Source organism: Haemaphysalis longicornis, unplaced genomic scaffold (genome assembly GCF_048455015.1).
Source record: "Haemaphysalis longicornis isolate Haplotype H1 unplaced genomic scaffold, Haemaphysalis longicornis Haplotype H1 scaffold_6, whole genome shotgun sequence".
Taxonomy (NCBI): Eukaryota; Metazoa; Arthropoda; class Arachnida; order Ixodida; family Ixodidae; genus Haemaphysalis; species Haemaphysalis longicornis.
The window spans coordinates 70,993,166-71,000,122 of NW_027526407.1; positions in this window are offsets into that span (position 1 = coordinate 70,993,166).

The window sequence follows — 6,957 nt, forward strand, 5'->3', positions numbered from 1 at the left end:
GTTCCGATTTCCATCGATGCGTTGAATGGAGCCTAACAATTCTGCTATCGCTCGCGCAATCGTAATAAGCACCGATCACTGTGATAACAGGAATTCTAGCACCACTGAAGACAAGGCTGCGAAGCGGCGTGAACGTGATGCTGAACGCAAACGATTGAAGCGAGCAGCTGATTCCGAACTTCGTAAACGTGATACCGAACGCAAATGGTTGAAGCGAGCAGCCGATGCTGAACGTTACGCCGCGTGTTAAATAAAGAATACATCATACGCGTTCCTCACACGTTTCACGCAATTAGAGAATCAACCCAACGGAAACACCAAGTGAAACCCCAAGATGCGTCGCATCTCCACAGGGTTCCCCTCGCGGGAAGGTGGGGTAATTGTTTATTAAAAAGCGAAACGGTGCTCGTGCCGACGGAATTGAAGGTGTGCTTGGATAAACATTCAGGGGGTTTCACAATAATGTTTAGCTATCATTTACGCGACGTTGGAATAGTTCGGCGTTGTAAAGTACGGCAAGGAACGCACCCTGTGTGCCTCCTTCCACCGTACACTTTCTCAATCATTTTAAGTGCGGTGTACTTTAGGGGCCCGGCTTGTCATCGCCGCTCGTCCCACGTCACGCACCCAAACAAGGCATGGCATCGCGCACCAAAACAGAGGCTTCGTAAAGAAAATCGCTTCGCCTGGTCGGGATCGAAACTGGGTCCCTCGCTTTACAAACACGATGTCAATCCCATTGCGCCACAGAGGCACACGTTCCTTATATGCGTTTCGGGGACCTTTTTGCTGCGCCCTTGTCACGGACGCCACCGTTGCCAGGGCGCAAATAGGTACACGATAATGTAAAATAAAAAAAATCATGAATTAACGCATTATTTTCCCAAATAATTGAAAACTCAATCCAGTGTTTTTAGCGGTATTTTCCGGGGCTGTGACGCCGTCTCTTGACTACCTTCGGTATTGTTACGTAACGCTCCAAATACAGGCAAACGACGGAGACGACGAGAGACACTGGACGGTGCTCGGTTCGAAAAAGAGGAGGAGAAGGTTTATCGGCCAGCTTGCGAACTGTTCGTTTATGCGCTGCTGCTGCATGAAACCATCACAGATTGTGTGAATATCGCATTCAATATGTTAAGGCAAGAGAAGACGGGCAGCAGGGTTCGGTGTCATGGCTGACCGTAAACGGGGTTCTGACCCTTAATGACAGGATTATGTACACGATGATGATGATAGGGATGCTGACAGCACATACCCCACGGAGGGGATTCAACATCCTCCCGCCGCCGCAGTTCACACGTCTGCCGCTGGAGAGTTGAGGCACCAACCACACGATGCCACTGAACCTGCCGCTAGTTCGCACTTTTCTCAGGTGCCCCGCGGCTCGATCAAACCCCTTGCAAGCAACGAATGGGACTGGTGTCGGTAAACCAGCACGCGTGGCTCTGCTGATAATCTGCGTTGTAGAGGAGAGGTTGCTAATATCTTCCTCAGGTCGAAACGGCTCACAACGGCTTCTTTTTCTCCCGCCGGCGAGATCACCAATAGACAAGTAATGAATCCTCAGTCCTAGCTTGTGGTTTTCAGTCCGTAATGTAGATCCTTTCATGCCATCGTCAAGTCGGGGCACCTCTTCCGCTTCCAGCGGTGCTGAAGCCAGCGGTGCTGAAGCTTCCAGCGGTGCTGAAGAGGAGAGTCCTGCACGCAAGTGGTTTGAGACGAACAAGACCGAATTGACCAGCTGGGAAGTCTTTAAAACGAAGCTGCGAGAAGTGTTCACAAAACGTCCTGGTCGCCAGGTTGCTGCCCGCAAGGAGCTGGCATCGCGCGCCCAGACGTCGAGTGAACCGTACGTCGCATACATTCAGGACGTTTTGGCCCTGTGCTCGAAGGCTGACAGCACAATGCCAGAGGCCGACAAACTGGGCCACATACTGAAGGGCATTGCGGACGACTCATTCCACCTTCTTATATGCAAAGACTGTGCCACTGTAGATTCCATCATTAAGGAATTTCGGCGCTTCGAGGAGGCCAAAGGACGCCGTATAGCCCACAACTTGACACGACTTCCACATACAGCAGCGACCTCTCCGTGGGAAGATGGCAACCTACAAGCCCGCCTTCCCGGCCTACAAAATCCCGTTCCATCGCCGTCGGATATCGCCAAAATCATGAGCCGAGAACTGGAGGCTATGACCCCTACTACTGCGGTGCCATACCTGTCCGATCGGAACGACCTCCACACCATTGCCTTTATCCAGGCCGTTGTCCGGGACCAAATAGCCAACATGGGACTCCACCCTGTGTGCTCGCTTAGCTCTCCGTTCGGACAAGGGTTCAGGTCACCCGGTCCCCACAACGAACGTCCTCCTCCACGCTACCCACGCCGTAACCCCGCTGAGTGGCGTACCCCAGACGATAAACCAATCTGTTTCCGTTGCTCCAGAGTTGGCCACATTGCCCGGTACTGTCGCAGCCGCCGGGTCTCGTTCTTCCGCAAGAGTTACTCCGACTATAGACCTTGACCACCCTTTGGCTACTCCGATGGCCGGCAGAACTGCTTTTCTTCGCGTCATAAGCTAAACCCGACCAACTTGAACAGTCCCCCTACCAGATTCAACCGTTCGCCGTCGCCCCAACGCAGCCAGTCCCGCTCACCACAGCCTCGTCGCCCATATCCGACGTCCGACTATGCTCGACCTCCTTCGGAAAACTAGGCAATGCAGCTCCCGGATGTGATGCTGCATTCCCGACCGCGCCCGAAAATCCTCTCTTGACCTCGGCTACCGGGAACAATTTACTAGACGTTGAAGTTGACGGCGTTCCTTTCAGTGCCCTCATCGATACAGGAGCGCATTTATCTGTTATGAGTGCTCATCTTCGTCGCCGTTTACGCAAATTTATGACGCCACCATTATCACATCTTGTTAGAGTCGCTGATCGAGGGACACCTGTTGTTATCGGAATGTGCTCTGCTCGTGTGACTGTAGCTGGTCATCAAACAACTGTTTTTTTCATGGTGCTTGGACGTTGCTCGCATGATCGCATCCTTGGGCTTGACTTTTTATCTGAGCACGCCGCCCTCATTGACTGTTCTACTAGTGTCCTTCGCCTTGAGATGCCGATTTTACCAGCTCCCGCTGACGCTCCTGACGAGTGGCTTTCCTCCAAAAAAGCACATTCGCTTGGTACCGAGAGCAAACACTTTTGTTCCCCTTTCGTGTAGATCCCGAGTTCTCGACGGTGATTACGTAGTGTCACCAATCATTGATGTGCTGCTTCCGCACAGCGTGAGCCTACCTCATACAGTAATTAGTGTTACCAACAACGAAGTCACGTTGCCCTTCCTGAATTTCAGCTTCTGTCCGCAGATTCTTCCGCACAGTATGACACTCGCCACGTTGGCGTCGGTTTGTGATTACGACGTTTCCGCAGCAGCCTTTGGCGAACCTTCATTCGATGCTGAAACACCCCGCCCGACTCCTCCGCGGGAGGATGCCGAACTTTCGAAGATGTTTGCAGCTGATCTAACGCCGATGGAAGCTCAAGACCTGCGTTGCGTTTAGGAGGCATACAGCGAAATCTTCGATTTCGGTGATCGTCCTTTGGGCCAGACATCCATCGTCCATCATCGTATTAACACCGGAGGCGCCAGTCCTGTGCACAAACGGCCGTATTGTGTGTCCCACGCTGAGCGGCTTGTTATCCAAAAAGATGTGGACAAAATGCTTAATAGAGACGTCATTGAGCCATCCTCAAGTCCTTGGGTGTCACCAGTTGTCCTTGTTAAAAAGAAAGATAGAACCTGGCGATTTTGCGTATACTAACGGCACCTTAACAAAATCACAAAAAAGGACGTCTATCCCCTTCCAAGAATCGGCGATGCGCTCGATTTCCTTCATGGTGCCGCGTACTTTTCTTCTATTGATCTCCGCCCCGGCTACTGGCAGGTCACTGTCGATGAGAAGGACCGTGAAAAGACGGCTTTTATCACACCCGACGGACTCTCCCAATTCAAAGTAGTGCCAATCGGACTTTGTAATGCCCCAGCTACGTTCGAGCAATGATGGACTCTCTCCTCCATACCTTTAAATGGTCGCGTTGCCTTTACTATCTTGATGACGTTATCGTCTTTCCTACAGCGTTTGCGACCAACCTCCAGTGACTGTCGGATGTTCTGGCCGTTTTTTGCCGAACCGGACTTCAACTTAACTCTTCCAAATACAAGTTTGAACGACGGCAAATCACCATCCTCGGCCACCTGGTCGATGCTAAAGGAGTGCAACCTCACCCCGACAAGATTGAAGCTGTGCGAAAATTTCCCGTTCCACGCTCAGCAACAGATGTACGCAGTTTTGTCGGTTTGTCCTCCTATTTCCGCCGCTTCGTCCGAAATTTCGCCGAAATCGCCAAACCCCTTAGCGAAGTTCTCAAGAACGATACTCCATTTGCTTGGGGCCCTGATCAAGCCGCAGCCTTTTCTCGCCTCGTCGACACTCTTACCAGCTCACCAATCTTGAGCCACTTCGACCCTTCTGCTCCCACGCAGGTGTGCACTGAGTCCAGTGGCCATGGCATAGGTGCTGTGCTCGCCCAACTCCAGTGTGGTCACGAGCGGGTGATTGCGTTCGCATTTCGGCGCACGATAAAGATCCCCAGGTGGTCAAAATTAATCCGGGGCCCTCCACTACGGCGCGCCTCATCGCCTGCGCTGCGTCGGCGCGTTAAACCCCACAATGAATCAATCAATCAATCAAGTGATCGCGTTCGCGAGCCGCCTCTTGTCACCGGCAGAACGCAACTATTCCATCACGGAACCCGAGTGCGTTGCGCTGGTGTGGGCTGTCGAAGAATTTCGACCGTACGTATATGGTCGCGATTTCACCGTAGTGACAGACCAGCATGCGCTCTGGTGGCTATCGTCTTTAAAAGACCCCACCGGGCGGCTTGGTCGTTGGGCACTACGGCTACAAGAGCACAACTTCAACGTCGTTCAAAAGTCTGGATATTTGCACAAAGACGTCGACTGTCTATCCCGTTACCCCGTCGGTACGCGGACACCGCTGACATCGCTGACGATGCCCACCTCTTGGCAATATCTGATTTCCTCCAGATGGGCGAAGAGCAACGCCGTGACTCTTCATTGCGCGCAATAATCGAACGCCTCCAATGTGACCCATCTGACCCATCGCTACGAGCCTTCCTCCGCCGTGAGGGAGTCCTCTACCGTCGTAACTACCACTCGGACGGGCCTGACGTCCTCCTTGTGGTACCTAAACACTTGCGCCTAGATGCCCTCCAACAGCTTCACGACGTCCCCTTGGCTGGTCATCTCGGTGTTGCGCGCACTTACGCCCGCGCCCGCCACCGATTCTTCTGGTCTGTCTTTATAAGACGGTCAAACAATACGTCAACGCTTGCGATTTGTGCCAGCGCCGCAAGAAATTGTCAGTGCTCCCTGCAGGTTTCCTTCAGCCCGTGGATATTCCGACCGAACCATTCTTCCGCGTCGGCTTGGACCTCCTTGACCCTTTCCCTTCATCGCTGTCCGGCAATATGTGGATTGCGGTTGCTACCGACTACGCGACCCGATATGCCATCACCCGTGCCCTGTCAACAGGCTGTGCCACTGATATTGCCGACTTCCTCTTAGCAAACGCGATTTTGCAGCACGTCACGGTGCTCCGCGGGAACTCCTCACAGACCATGGTCGTTCCTTTCTTTCCAAAGTCGTCGCCAAACTGCTTCGCTCGTGCTCCACCCGACACAAGTTGACCACAGCATACCAGCCACAGACAAATGGTCTGTCCGAGCGCTTTAATAGAACGTGCACTCACCGAAATGCTGGCCATATATGTCTGATCTGACCACAAAGACTGGGAGCCATGCTTCCATATGTCATTCACTAATAACTCTTGACGCCATAATACCACCGGCTATTCCCCGTTTTATCTGTTGTACGATCGAGAACCAACTTTGCCAATGGACTCTTTACTGCCTGCTCCCGCTTCTTCACCGACAGCCTACGCCCTCACGCGGGCTGCGCTGGCACGTAACTTCACTCGCGCGCGGTTGTGTGATTCCCAGGTGGCCCAAAAGTCCCGTTATGACGATAAGCACCACACTATGTGTTTTCGGCCTGGGGTTCTGGTGCTCCTGTGGACACTTATTCGCCGTGTTGGCCTTTCCGCAAAATTGATGCCCCGTTACACCGGACCTTATCAGGTGCAGCGACAGGTGACGGATGTCACGTACGAAGTTTCTCCTTTACTGCCCTCCACATCCCAAGCGTCTCCTTCATCGGACGTTGCTCACGTATCTCGCCTCAAGGCCTATCGGACGCCTGCCGATAGCGACTCCTAGCAAACACCGCGACGGTGCTTTCGCCGCCTGGGGGTCATGTTACGTGGCGCTCCAAATACAGGGAAACAACGAAGACGACCAGAGACACTGGACGGTGCTCGGTTCGAAAAAGAAGAGAAGGTTGATCGGCCAGCTTGCGAGCTGTTCGTTTATGCGCTGCTGCATGCAACCGTCGCAGATTGTGTGAATATCGCAAATACGCCTTATTTTCATCTTAACAGTATCAACACCCGGCTGATATTGAAACCAGTCAAGATAGGTTAGCTTCAGTATCAGCCTACTGTTGATACCGAAAGTAGTCAAGAGAGGGCGTTCGGCTTACGTTAAAGGTCCACAGGTGGTCAAAATAATCCGGAGCCATCCACGACAGCGCGCCTCATCGCCCGTGTAGCGTCGGCGCGTTAAACCCCACAATCACTCAATCAAATAAAGAGAGGGTGGCGCAGCCCCTCCTGGCGGGCTCCACATTTCCCTACAGCGTCATGTTGAGTGGAGCTGCTTTAAGGTTTTAGTCTGCGTCTAAGGAAATGTTTGTTATGGAGCACTCGCAATATGGTGCAATTTTCTTTTTGCAGAACTTCTCCTCGAGAA